General features: G+C 40.1%; 1 protein-coding gene across 1 annotated transcript in view; it reads right to left on the bottom strand.

The window, feature by feature from the left end:
• The window catches only part of LOC131410026 (ral guanine nucleotide dissociation stimulator-like), a 192,741-nt gene extending 191,273 nt beyond the window's left edge, over positions 1 to 1,468 (bottom strand). Inside the window, exon 1 of the transcript XR_009221115.1 lies at positions 1,454 to 1,468. The gene's annotated coding sequence lies outside the window, so the exon portion shown is untranslated. The remainder of the gene's footprint in view (positions 1 to 1,453) is intronic.
• Between the last annotated feature and the right edge of the window lie 12,548 nt (positions 1,469 to 14,016).

Below are 14,016 nucleotides of genomic sequence, written 5' to 3' on the forward strand. Positions count from 1 at the left end.
TTTGTATTTTTGCCTGTTTCATCTATAAAGATCTTACATTATAATTTAATAGCTTCAGCCTGCTACAATAATTTAAAGAGCCTTTTGAAACTTGTAATATGCCATGTCCAACAGGATCTAGTAAAAAAAATCAGTAGTTCACAATCCAAAAAAGCTTATTTAGATTCATTACCAACAATACTTACACTTCAAAGACACCAATAACCAACATGTCATTTGTTCCTCTTGCAGAATTTCATAGGTTGTTAAATTCTGGTATCATCCAAAAGCATAATTAGGATGCTATCATTAAAATCAGAAATATTAAAACTAATGATTAAACTATCAAACTAAATGATTAACTAAATATTAAAACTAATGGCAACTAATGATTTGTTGTCTTTCCCTATGGCTTATCTTTTCTAGACTATCATATAAATGAAATCCTACTGTATTTGGCCTTTTGACCCTTCACCCTCTCAGTCAAATCAAAATTTGAAAATTCTTGTTCTATGAGCTTTCCAAATCTAAATTCTTACAATTCTAAATGAGTATGGAGACAAAACACACACTACATACTACTTCTAAACACCTCCTCATCCGATTTTAATTTTAGCACCAACTGCCAAGAAAAACCTTTCCACTGAAACCAAAATTCCGTACACATCATCTCAATCCTCAATTGATCAGTCATCAGTCTATGTTAACAGAAGGTGAGTTATTATTAGGAACTTACATAATTTTCACCAAAGATTGTTTAAAGCTCCTTTCATTAAATGCAGTTTACAACCATTCACAGGCATCAAATTTGCCTTGCAAATATAGAGTCAATTATCAGAAACCATTAATGGGATTAGGCTTTTCTATAAAGGTGGTCCCAAGGAAGTAGGAACGCTTATTTGTTTAAAGAACGCAGTGAGGAGCCCAATAGCCTGCGCGGAGTCAGGCAGAGGAGCGCTGACCACGGGCGTCTTCTGAAGGAAAGTGTTCACCCCGGGATGTCGCGACCTGGCCTAGACGGGGTCCTGGGGGAGCGCGAACTCAAGGGCGCGCACAGAGCGCAGGCGACTCCCTGCCGCCCCCAGCACCTCCGCTGGGTGGGGCCCCGCCAAGGCAGAGAGACCGGCTGGCCAGGCGGCGTTCCTCTGCTCCTCCAAGGGACAGACGTTGGGCTCCCCCGCCTCAGGCAGCCCACCAGCAACCCCGTCCCCCGACTCCATCCACCGCCCCCGACACCGCGCTCCCGCCATCTGGGGTGGAAATCTCCACACCGAGTCTGCCGCCCACCACCTACCTTGGCGCCGCCTCCTGCCCAGCGCTCCTCCACACTGCAGAAAGGAGAGCTCCCCAGCACTGAAAATCCTGGAGGAAGGATCCAGAAACCGCCAATCCCCCCACACAAACGTCTGAGGCAGCCACTTCCACACCAGGGACCCCGCCTCCAGTGCACGCGCTCCCGCACTCTCCAGCTCACCGGCCCCTCTGCCGCTCAGAGCGCTGGTCCTGCGCATGCGCGGGCCTCGGAGGATACAATGGGAACTGTTGGGGGGGCGCTGGGAGGGGGGTGGGGATCGAAGTGTCCCTCAGAGGGAGAGCGGGATCAGGCTGGCGCTCTGCATCCCTTGACTCTGCTCTCCCTGGATGATCGTCAGCTCCTAGAGAAGATCTGCCTTCCCTTGAGGCGGCTCCTCCTGTCCTGAGAAGCTCGTCACATGATCTAACATTTGTTTAAAAAAGAATGATGACATCCTTAACACTGGATGTCTCGTGTCCCCAGAATTCTTTGCTCCCCCAGAAGAGTACACAGCGAGCAGCTGGAACCGAGTTCTGACCCAGGAAGGAAGGACACTGAGAGCACAGCTGTCTCCTCTCTGCCTGTTCCTTTCCCTGATCTGTGGCCCTGATGGGGCAACAGCGTTGGGGACTCATGCAGGTGACAAGGCTCAAGTGTTTGCCCATGGTATTACATTTCTTATGGTTTAGTGGTTAAAACGGGAGGCTAGCTGTCAGTTTTTCAGATGATTTCATTTGCAGAAATGTCTTTGGACAAAGAAGTTTGTTTTCTTAATTTCTGATATTTGTAATCAATAACAATAATTAAAATACTTATTTCTTAATCTCATTGGCATGCTAAAACAAACAACTCACTTGGTTTTCACCAAATCGGCCACATTTTCATTAAAACTTTGGAAGTATTGCTGTTTGAGGTGAAGAAAGCATTTGGGAAGATTAATTACCCTTAGATAATATCTTCCCAAATAAATGTACAAACACAGAGTTATGAGCTGTTTTGAAGGGCCTGGGAAATCCAGTTTGAGTTCTACAATGGATCATCTGAAGTAAGGTTAAATTAGTAATTTTCTGAGGAGTTTGCAAGTAAATATTCATGTCACCTTCATCAAATAGGTCTGGTGATTTAAATGAAGGTTGAGCTTAATGATAAAAGTTTTCAAGAGACTGAGAAATATTAAGTAAGTGTGCTTAAAACAAAAAGGTGCAAATTAAAGTAAAGCCTGCCATTATCCTCTTTAAAACAGAGTCACAGTAGCACTATTGTCAAGGTATGACAGGAATAGAAATGCTTTATAAAGTCAATTCTTCACTTCTAAAAAACCTAACGTGACATTCTAGAAGTCTCTATAGTCTTTCACTCATCTAGATTTAAATTGCTCAATTTATATTTTAAAGACTAATGAATCTGAGGGCAAAATATTCAAGGTCAGTGTTTAATTGTTTTTCATTGTTGCAAAGTACATGGGTATAAAGTGTGGCTGAAATCCATGGTCTTGGAGAAGAAAAATATATAGAACTTATTTATCACTGTCACAGCATGTCCTGACTTAATTCTACAAATGTCCCAAGAATAAAGCCTTAGTGAATTCCATTCTGTTCTTAGATATGACATCTTTCATTCATAATGAATGTTCTCAAATTAGGCTCTAGCTAATAATTATGTTCCTGATGCAAATAGGCAATAATAGAGAATCCATGCTTGATTAACTCGGGATCAAGAGGACTACTTAGAACCAAAACTTGTTTTTTGCTTTGTTTTTCTTTATTGATTTCTTTCTTTCTCGTCAGCGGAGTCAGCAGATAAATGACACACAAAGCTGAGAGACTGGAGAGCAGGGTCTTGAAGAATGTGGGATTTCCTAATCTTCCAGATCTTTTTTATCTTTAAAATTCTATGATTTTTGCTATTTATATAGGAGTTCATTTTTTTTCGTTATTTCTAATAGTGATCATAAGAGGGAGACTAACAAAACTTAGCACCTGTGAAGCATTTTTCATTGTAAAAATTTACGTTTTTCTGACAACTGTTAATATTTTAAAAAGCCACTAAGAGCTGATAATATGCTCAGAGGATTTTTAGGGTAGTGAGACTGTTCTGTACATAATGGTGGCTACATGTCACTATATGTGAGTCAAAACCCATGAAACTGTACAACACCAAGAGTGACCCTTAAACTAGGGACTGTAGTTCATTACGTTTCAATATTGTTCATTCATTATAACAAACGTATCATACTAATAAAAGGTATTAATAATAGGGGAGATGGGGCTTGGGAGAGAGGGGAGAGGAAGTGCGGTGAGTGTATGGAGCTCTATGTACTCTCTGTTCAATTATCTGTAAATCTCAAACTCTACTTTTAAGAATAAAGTTTTTTTGAAAGGCACCGAAGCGTAAGCTAACACGTAGGGCATCTATTTTGTGCAGAAGGGCAAGGAAGAAGAAGTTGAAATGATTTAAAAGGTTCACCTTGTGATAGTTTGAATTGTGGTGTGTTTCTGAAGCCTTAGACAAGGGCAGGACATAGAATTTGAGACATGGATGGAATAAAGGAGAAGGAAGACATCAGCGTGATCAGACCTGATCAATTAATATTTAGGACAAATTACTAAATTGGATGGATTTGTTTTTATTTTCTTTGCTTTTTAGAAACCTTACACCTTTCTATGAAAGCCACACGTGCACAGTGTCAACAGGTATGTTTCCTACCGAGCGGCAGCTGCTTCTCTCCCTCTGCATCTTCTATTCCTTTCCCCTCCTCTCACCACCTCTGACTGATGGTCGCTGTTTCTATCTCCCTTCCTTACTCTCCCTCTCTCCTATTTTTTTTTTTTTTCCTTTATCTTTGTGTTTCTTTCTCCTGTAACACATCAGACTAACCATAACCTTCCTGGTCATTGTTTAGTTCCACTGAAGGAACTCAGTGGTTTCCATCAAGAACTGATAGATCAGTGTTCTGGGAAATTTTTCTCTATTTCAGCTACTTCTCCACCCTCAATCTGAAGCAGGAAAATTTCTTGAACGTTGAACCAATTTTTTGTATTTTTTTCTTTTTTGAATCCAAATTTCAGAGCTCCTGGTCATATTGGAAAAATTCCTGAAGAAGGCTACCTGGAGTTGAGCCGATACTTCTTCCTATGGCCATAAAAAAAGAATCCTTATTTTGGCCATGGGGCCTCAGGAGAAGCCCTCGTGAGAGAGGAATCCACGCTAACCCTATGTGGTACCTAGGACTGGCTTCTCCTAAGACAGTGGTTCTCGAACTCCAGTGTGCATTAGAACTGTGTGGAGGTCCCCTACAACACAGAATGCTGATCCCATCCCAGAGTTTGTGATCCAGTAGGATGGGGGACCCGAAAATATACGTCTCTGACCATTTCCCAGGTGATGCTGCTGACCAGCCACACATTGAGAACCACCGGCTTAGAAACCTTAGGTTTCAAAGGATGCTTTGCTTGAGCAGACAGCCAAAACTATCAAAATCTTAATCAAGATTCACCAACAACTTGAATGTGTTGGCATTTGGATCTAGAGGCTCCTGAATTTTCAGAGACTAAAGCAAAGATTACTCTGACTTCAAGGTTTATGACTCTCCTAAGTGTTGCCCAATTACTTTGTTTGCTTCCCTCGACCCCTATGTGGCTAGGAAAGAATATTAAAAACAAAGCCAGCTTTGATTATTTAATCTTCAGTCAATTAAGACATTTTTGAGGAAGATTTTTTTGACAGAATAGCCAACTTTCTTTTATCTACACTATTGGAAACGAATTATTAGTGATAACAATGGTTATTTACTGAGGACCTAATATGTCTCAAGCCCTTCACAGACTTATTGCTCTGCTTCTCAGAACCCTACGGCATCCCAGGTGTGTTTACTGTTTCTCTACCGCTCCTCTAATGAACCCCCCAGACCACACTCATATTTGACTTCACCATGCCTTCTCTGATTTAATTTAGCAGGAGATTAAAATTAAAGAAGAAACTTGAAGGGGTCTTGAGCCCCAGCAGGAGAAGGTCTAAAGTCTATCCAGGACAAATGGCTTAATGTTGGTTTCTGAGAAGTTTCCAGGGACAAAAACTCCACAACCTCCAGAAATCAGTTCTGATATCACTAATCAATGATATACATTAATTAATTGGTTTTTTATTGATTGGTTGATTGTCTGCTATATTACTTTGCCATATAATAAAATTTTTCTTTGTGTTATTTAAATAATTTTCACTTTATATCCACTTTTTAAATTTAGCCTTCTCTGGACTTCCTCATACATTGAAGATGGTAATTGTCACCTATTAGCATTTTCCTCTTCTGTTTAGATCACCTCAGTTTCTTTACTGTATTAAAAATATTTAATAAGGCCGGCCCCATGGCTTAGCGATTAAGTGCGTGTGCTCCGCTGCTGGTGGCCCAGGTTCGGATCCTGGGCACGCACCGACGCACAGCTTCTCCAGCCATGCTGAGGCCTCGTCCCACATACAGCAACTAGAAAGATGTGCAGCTATGACATACAACTATCTACTGGGGATTTGGGGGAAAAAAATAAATAAAATTATAAAAAATATATATATATATTTATAAGTGTTGTGCTTTTTTTCTCCAGTTCTTCTCTAGGTTCAATTTATTGGGTAGTATAGTGGAAAGATGACTTCAGAGGTCCTGTGTGGTAAAGAATCATCTTTGTACTGTATTCAATGTGAATAAAATCTATATTAGTTTTGTGTTCAGTCTAATCTGGAATCTGAACCTTTCCTTCCATCCTCCCTCTATTGTCTGGAATAGTTAATAATCCCAGACCTAGAGTTTTGCTTGTGGAAAGTGTTTGTTGTTCTTGTTGGTTAGTTGGTTTGACCATCTAACAATTCAATTTATTTAGTAGATATGTGAGTTTTCCTATTTTATGTTTTTTTGTGTGTCAGTTTCAGTATATGGATTTTTTATAAAGTGAATTTTGACCTTTGCTGTCAAATTCATAGTGCTAAGTATTTCACAAAATGATGTATCTCGTTAAGATCTAAGCACTCTGTAGAGAATACTTTTTATTTGATTTCTGATACTGGTCATTTGTGTTTCATTTCTTTTTCTTTTCCTTAATCAGTTTTGTTAGTGGTTTATTAACATTATTAATATTTTAAAAATAACTTTTAGCCTGATTTATTTCTTTAGTATTTTTCTATTTCATTGATTCTTATCTTTATTATTGTTTCCTATCTGTATTTTTTCCAGTGTTATTCTCTTTTAATTCTTGAGACAGAAGCTGAGATTGTGGATTTCCTGTCTTTCTTCCATACTCATACATTCATTTAAGGCTACACACAGATGTAGCTGGTATCTCTTGTCTTCCCTAGTGTATTTCTAAATTCTGTGCTGCAAGCCATGTCGGCCCCATAGCGTCTCCAGCCCATGATCTGCAACCAAGCCAGCCTTTGTGTGTCTCCATCCCTCTACCTGAAGCTCATATCTTGTGTTGAGTGTCACCATCTCATATGACTGCAGTCCATGTCTGCCCTTTTGTTTTGTCAAGATTTTCTCTCCCCTCAGTCCATACCACCTCTCAAAAGTCTCCATTCCTTGTTCCTGTAGCCCTTGCCAACCCATTTGAGTCTCCATCCCCTCTCTCTAAAACCCATGTCAGACAACTCATGTCGTTCTCTCAATTACCTGCAGCGCATATATTTTCCTCGAGTGTCTCTATCTCCTGTGCCCACATTTTATACCAGACCTCACATGTCTCTCTCACTCCATGTGTCTGCATCCCTTTCCATCCCTGAGCGTGTCTGTCCGCTGTGCTTCAGCCCATGCCAGCTCGTGTTTGTCTACATTCTCTGTGCCTCCAGCCTATCTAGACAACCAGTGTTTTCATTTACTCTTCCTCTAGCCCCTGTCTGAACTTGTGTGTTTCCTTACCCTGTGCCTGTAGCCCATGTGTGCCTCAAGTGTCTTCCCTCAGTGTCCCACGCTTGGGTGTCATTCACTTGTTAAAGGACATATTGGTTCCTTCTAGGTTTTGGCCACTGTGAATAAAGCTGCTTTTTAGATGTTCTTAGGGGTCTGTGTGTGGATGTATATTTTCACAGTAGTTGGAGAAATACATTGCTGCACAATTGGTGCACCATATAGTGACACTATATTTAGCTTCACAAGAATTAGCAAGATGTCTTCTTAAGAGGTTGTACTGTGTGTATTCCCATCAGCAGTGAATGAGATTTCCTATTGTCCTACATCCTCACCAGTAATTGGTATTGTCAGTTTTTGGTTTTTAGCTATTCTACTAGAAGAGTAGAGTATCTCATTGGTGTTTTAATTTTGCTTTTTCTTAATGCACAATGGATTTTATTTTCCAATAATTTCTTGTTGTTGAGCAATTTATATTTGCTTATTTCCCATGTATATATATATTTTTGGTAACTTGTCTATTCATATTTTGGTCTATTTATTTTAATTAGGGGAGTTTGTTTTCTTGTTGCAGTATTTGATTGGTTCTTTGAATATTTTGCATGCAGGTCTTTCTGCAGATATGTGTTTTACAAATGTATTATCCTAGTCAGGAGTTTGTATTTCCACTCTGTGAATGCTGTCTTTCCCAGATTGGACAGTTTAAATTTAACCAAGTCCACATGATCAATTAGTTTCTTCATGGATTGTGCTTTTTGTCTTGTATATGAAAACTAATCATCAAACTATAAATCATGAAGATTTTCTCCTGTTTCCCAGTATGATTTTTACAGTTTTGCATTTTATATTTAAGTTGATGAGTGATTTTGAGTAAACTTATGTCTAAGGTGCAAAGTTGGTGTCTTTGTTCATTTGTTTCCATAGGGTAATCTTTTTGTATCATCACCATGGTTGATGATGACCAGAGACTAAAAGACTAAAGACTTAAAAAACTATTATTTTTTATGTTGGAGTGCATTTATTGTCTTGACCAAGATCAAGTTGTCTGTATTTGCAGAGGTCTATGTGTGGACTTTCCATGATTTTTCATTTACCTCTGTGTCTATTCATTTTATTTTTTATTTATTTTTTAATTTTTATTTATTTATTTTCCCCCCAAAGCCCCAGTAGATAGTTGTATGTCACAGCTGCACATCCTTCCTGTTGTTGCACTTAGGACGCGGCCCCAGCATGGCCCGAAAAGCAGTGCGTAGGGGCGTCCCCGGGATCTGAACCTGGGCCGCCTGAGCGGAGCGGGTGCACCCAACCGCCAAGCCATGTGGCCGGCCCTATTCTTTTTAAAATATCACGGTTCAGATCCCGGGCGTGCACCGATGCACGGCTTCTCCGGCCATGCTGAGGCTGCATCCCACATACAGCAACTAGAAGGACGTGCAGCTATGACACACAAATATCTACGGGTGCTTTGGGGGAAAAAATAAATAAATAAAATTTAAAAAAAAGTAATTCAGAACAAAAACCACCATCCTAGTTTGATGAATATTTAGTGGGGACTCTGTCAGTCCCAGAGCTGCTGACAGAGGCAGTTCTCAAAGCTCCAGCAGGTCCCGGGAGAGGACAGCGCTGGTAATCAGTGTCGTCAGAGTTTGCATGAGGCGTGGTCATTCTCTGGATGTTAGAACTGAGTGGAGTTTTCAAACGCAGCCCAGTGACTCTAGACCTGAGCCCTGCTCAGAAGCCAGTTGTCTTGTCATTTGCTCTGAGCATGGTGTCTTCCCTCTGCTCGTGCCCCTTTTTGCCATTTCTCATGCTTCTCCTGACTCTTTCTCTTTCCTACACCTTCTTTCTTCTTTTTTCTCTCTTTCTTACTTTTACTCTCTATTATATTCCTTCTCCTTATCAATTTTTTCTTCCTTATTGTTCTCATTCGTTTTTTTTTACTTTGTAGTACAGTTACTCTGTACATCACATTCATCTTAAAATCTTGACCCTCTACAACTTTTATACTTCAGCTAGCTATTTTGAAGAAAGTGTTTTGATAAATTTCTCTTAGATGTTATAACATGGTGATTCAAGGAGATAAAAACTATCACGAAAGGGATGGGGATGGAGAATGAACTCAGTTCAGGTAGCCATGGAATTAAACAGAGGGAAACGGAGAGCTTAGGTGTGGGTGTTCAAAATATTTCTTGATATATCTTTGTAGTTCATTGGTGTGGTAAACTGCACACAGTCTTATTTACTGTTGGAGCCCAGAAGTTTGCTCCTCTGGTTAGGTCAGCAGGTCTCGCTCGGCCTATAGAAAAGAAGCTAGGAAACACTGCCTGCGTTTCTAATGTAAAGAACTGTTCATGTTCCACCAGGAGATCTTTTGGGCTCTTCCCTGGACTATCAGAATAGAAAAAGAGGAAGAGAAGCTTTTCTCCATCTGCACAAAACCAGGACCTTATCTTGAGTTTGAGAGGATTTGCATGTGACGGAAAACAAAGTGTTCCCAAGTTTGGATTTGCTTTAACAAGATCTATTGGCTGGCTTTGATGTTAAAGGTCTTTATTCAAAATTGGCTACCTCTAGTGTTCAGTTCAGAGTTGAGATTTGTGAGTATAAGAAAGAAGAATCCCTTTTTGATTAATTCAGTGAAATACAATATTTGGGAAAATGGTTATATTTGATGGCCACTTGTTAATATTCTGTTGCCACAGTGACATCTGTTGGTAAGTGACTAGTTCATGCTATTCTCGATGATTTCTGTTTGAAAGACATGCCCTGAGCTTGATAAATAAATGGCAAGCAATAGGATATATTGGAGCATATGAGGAAGCCATTTGAGGTAAATCTAATTCAGCCTGAGTTTGTTTTTCCAAAAGGGCCTGCCAGCTGCATTGTGTATCTGCTTTGCCATGTCTCAAAGAGAAGAGTAAATGCCCTTAAGATAAGGGTGCAGCTTCCCCCTCATTGGCATTGCCTTAAGCATAAGCATTTCAGCCTAAGCTGGGATTATACTGCTGCACTCATCCTGTAACCACCCAGCTCCAGACAACAGACCTGACACCAGCCACGCCCATGGAGACAGCAGACTTGCTCCCTGTTGTGTCCATCAATAGCTATTCTGGCAGGGCAACCTGGCAGGGTGATCTTGTGGCTATTGTAAAAGGGACATTACAATCCTATGTGATACATGCTCTTTGACGATACATAACCGCTCTGTACATTCCACTTCTTCAGTGCCCTTCCTTCCTTATGGAAGGAAGGCCCAGGGCCATGGTCCTCAAAAGTTGCCTTATAATAAATTCACCCCAATTTTGATTTGTACATTGGTTACAGATGATTTACGTAGACATTTCTTGGTGTAGTCATGGCAGGATTTCAGAGAAACCCACCAGAGACCACCTGGAATCTACACTGAACTGGCATTGGGTACCAATAGGGACCCATTGTGTCCTCCAGATTACTGCATTCTTCAGGTGACACTAGTGAGTTCTCCTGAAACCTAGACCTCTTTATTTTAAGTCGACAGTCCAGGGTTTATTCGAGCTGTTTTCAAGGCTTAAGGCTAGGTGTCTTGTCGGGGGAAGAGGGAGAATCTCCTTCTGCCCTTTTCCTTAAGGTTCCTATGGCTGGCCAAATAATTAACAAGACAGGTTAGCAGGAGAAAATAATACCAAGTTTAATAACATGTATGCATGGGAGAAACTCGGAAATGAGCAGCTCGCCCCTCTGTCTAAGCTGCTTGCTTAAGTATTGCAGCTAAAGGCGAGGAACGTGTTGGGGGTGGGTAGTGGCCTGGGACTTCAGAGGGCAGGAGGACAATTCTTTTCAGGGTCATCTATAGATAATGTGGTCAGGGAGAGACAAAGTTTTTGATAAAAAGTCTTGGTGCCTTCCCTATTATAACCTCTATCCTACATTATCTTTACAGCCATCATGATAGATCTGTTCCAGGAAGGAGCCACCATGTCAAATTCTTTAGGCAGTTAGTGGGGGAGGTCAAATGTCCCTCAGAGAAAACAATCAAGGTAAAGAGATATATTTTAGGATGGCCAAATCTTGATCTCCCACAGTCTTAAGGGGGTGCTGGTACATTCCCTAGGTCAGAGGAACCTAGGGAGGAATTCCTAGGAAAGAGAAATGTAAAGGGACTTTCATAGGCCTGGGGAGCCTAGGGGGAACTTTTGGAGTGAATGGGGCAGGGTGACATTAATATGGCTTAAAATTGGGAAGAATTATGTTTATAAAGTATGATCAAAACTGCTTGATAGAGAAATGAGAGACTGAATCTGTTCAGCTCTGAAGAAAAGGGACATTGCTCCTCCCGGCCTTTCGGGCATTCTCAGGCAACTGAGAATCTCAACGGGGGTGTCAGAGGCGAACACCACGACGTGTAACGGTCTTTCCTTTAGGGAATTCCACTATCATTCATGTTAATTAATCACAGGTTCGTCCGGGGACGCGCACAGGAGGGTTGGTCACCCGAGCTCCAAACCCCCACGGCAGTACCTAGACTGCGGGCGGGAGAAACCGAGGTACGTAAGAGAGTCATTACGACCTTTCTTTAGTGAGTAACACTCACAAGCAGTACACTCCTGACCCGCTACACAGTCCCTAGAAATTGTTCAGACTTTGTAGCAAAATAAAATAAAAGCGGGAAATTGAGTTTGCTGGACCGTTCCCGGCTGGGCGGCCTGGCCTCTGAACCCAGGAGACTTGCCCAAGTGCTAAGACAGCAGGGGGCCTAAGACTGAAAGAAAAAAAAATGGTTAAGAAGCTTTCTGCAGATAGAAACTAATAAATTTTCTAAAACAGCGGCTATAAAATCTTTGTTGCATCTGTCTGTTCTTTATGTGTGTGTCTCTACATGTATGTTATATGTGCGTGATATCTTACCTCCGGAGGGTATGGTCAAAATCAAGAGGTCTATTCAATTAACTTGAAGTAAGCACTTACAAAAGTTGTTTCTAAATCCAAATATTTTTCCAGTTAACGTGATATGAAATAATCTTTGGTAAATAAAAGCTTATTTAATCTTGTTAGTTTTCAGCATTGAATAAAATGCAGATATGCAGCCTTTATTCGTCAGATAAACTGATGTTATTTCTATTACAAAACGTGTCTCAAAAATAGTAAATGATGGCTAATATTATCTAATGTCTCATAAAGTCTTGTAGGCAATCTAAATAATTATTGAGGGGCCGCCCCGTGGCTTGGCGGTTAAGTGCGCGCGCTCTGCTGCTGGTGGCTCGGGTTCAGATCCCGGGTGTGCACCGATGCACCACTTGTCAGGCCATGCTGTGGCGGCGTCCCATATAAAGTGGGGGAAGATGGGCACAGATGTTAGCCCAAAGCCAGTCTTCATCAGCAAAAAGAGGAGGATTAGCATGGAAGTTAGCTCAGGGCTGATCTTCCTCAGAAAAAAAAAAATTCATTGAGTATCTAGGTCATTTCCAAATTAGATAAAATATTAGACATTGATTGCTAAATATAGGTTTATCTACTTTTGGCTTATTACAGAAAAGCTAAAAGGTGTTTTGGGTCTATTAGTAAACATGTCTTGTGTTTTATTTAAAAGATTGTACTATAAAGTAACATGTTTCCAAAAATTATAAAAAGTGTCCATATAAATTTGTCAAGCCAAGTTATGCTATGGCAAAAGAAATTTTATAATTGCTTACTTAGTTTTTACTTAAAAATTAATGTTTCTAAGGGTTAAAAATTTCTAATATGTGATTAAGCTACTAAAAAATTAAGAAAAATATGTTTGTATTCAAGGAGAGTAAAATGTGTGTTTTCATTAAGAAGATATGAAAAATGGAAATATTTTTGTTTGGTTAGGAAAGATAAATTTGCCCTGAAAAGTACTAGAAGGAAAAAAAAAGGAGCACATGGCCCAAATTCTGAATGTAAACAAAAAGTTATAGAAGGTTTGTTGAAGAGAAACCCAGAGGAGTTTTATACACTGTCAAGTTGGCTAAGATTAAACTAAATCCAATTAAGTAAATGATTTTTAATATCAAAAGTAAGCTGGTACAAAATTCAAATTTGGTCTTCTTCCTTTTAAAAGGATAATTTTATTCTACTCTTTTTTTTTCTTCCCCCAAAGCCCCAGTAGATACTTGTACGTCATAATTGCACGTCCTTCTAGTTGCTGTATGTGGGACGTGGCCTCAGCATGGCTGGAGAAGCAGTGCGTCGGTGCACGCCTGGGATGTGAACCAGGGCCACCAGCAGTGGAGCATGCGCACTCAACTGCTAAGCCACAGGGCCGGCCCTATTCTACTCTTAATCTACTCTTGATAGAGGTTATTAGGTAAAAAGATTTTTCTTCACCTTTGAGTTAAGTTTATCTAAAGAACAGAAATCTGTTTTGTTAAGGTAATTTACTATGTTCAAAAGACTGAGGTCTCTCTATTAAGGTCTTTTTGACTGTATAACTGCTGTTCGTTAACTAAGTATGATTTCACTGCGACAAGAGCAGCAACTCCTTGATCTTGTCTGACCAAGTGTTTAAAACCCTTCTATATTTTTGGCAATCTCCACAAAATTCATATCCTAAATAAAGTCTGTCTAATAACTTTTTTCTTTGAGAGTTTTCAAAGGGCCCGGGCAATTCTCAAGAAAATTTTATCTCTTCCTATAAAGAGGGAGATGCTAAACTAATTAGACTTGTTAAGTATGCTAAATTGCACGGGCAGCCTTGTCAAGGAAATGATAAAACTTCTTAGGTTATACTGCATAGGTAAATATTACTCACTATTTTATCACTGCTATCTTGCTTCCAACATTACAAAAGGAAAGACCACGACTGCATTCTATTTAATTTGGTTTACAGATGGGTCTTACTTAAGTGATAAGCAAG

The sequence above is a fragment of the Diceros bicornis genome, chromosome 9 (assembly GCF_020826845.1).
Source record: "Diceros bicornis minor isolate mBicDic1 chromosome 9, mDicBic1.mat.cur, whole genome shotgun sequence".
NCBI lineage: Eukaryota > Metazoa > Chordata > Mammalia > Perissodactyla > Rhinocerotidae > Diceros > Diceros bicornis.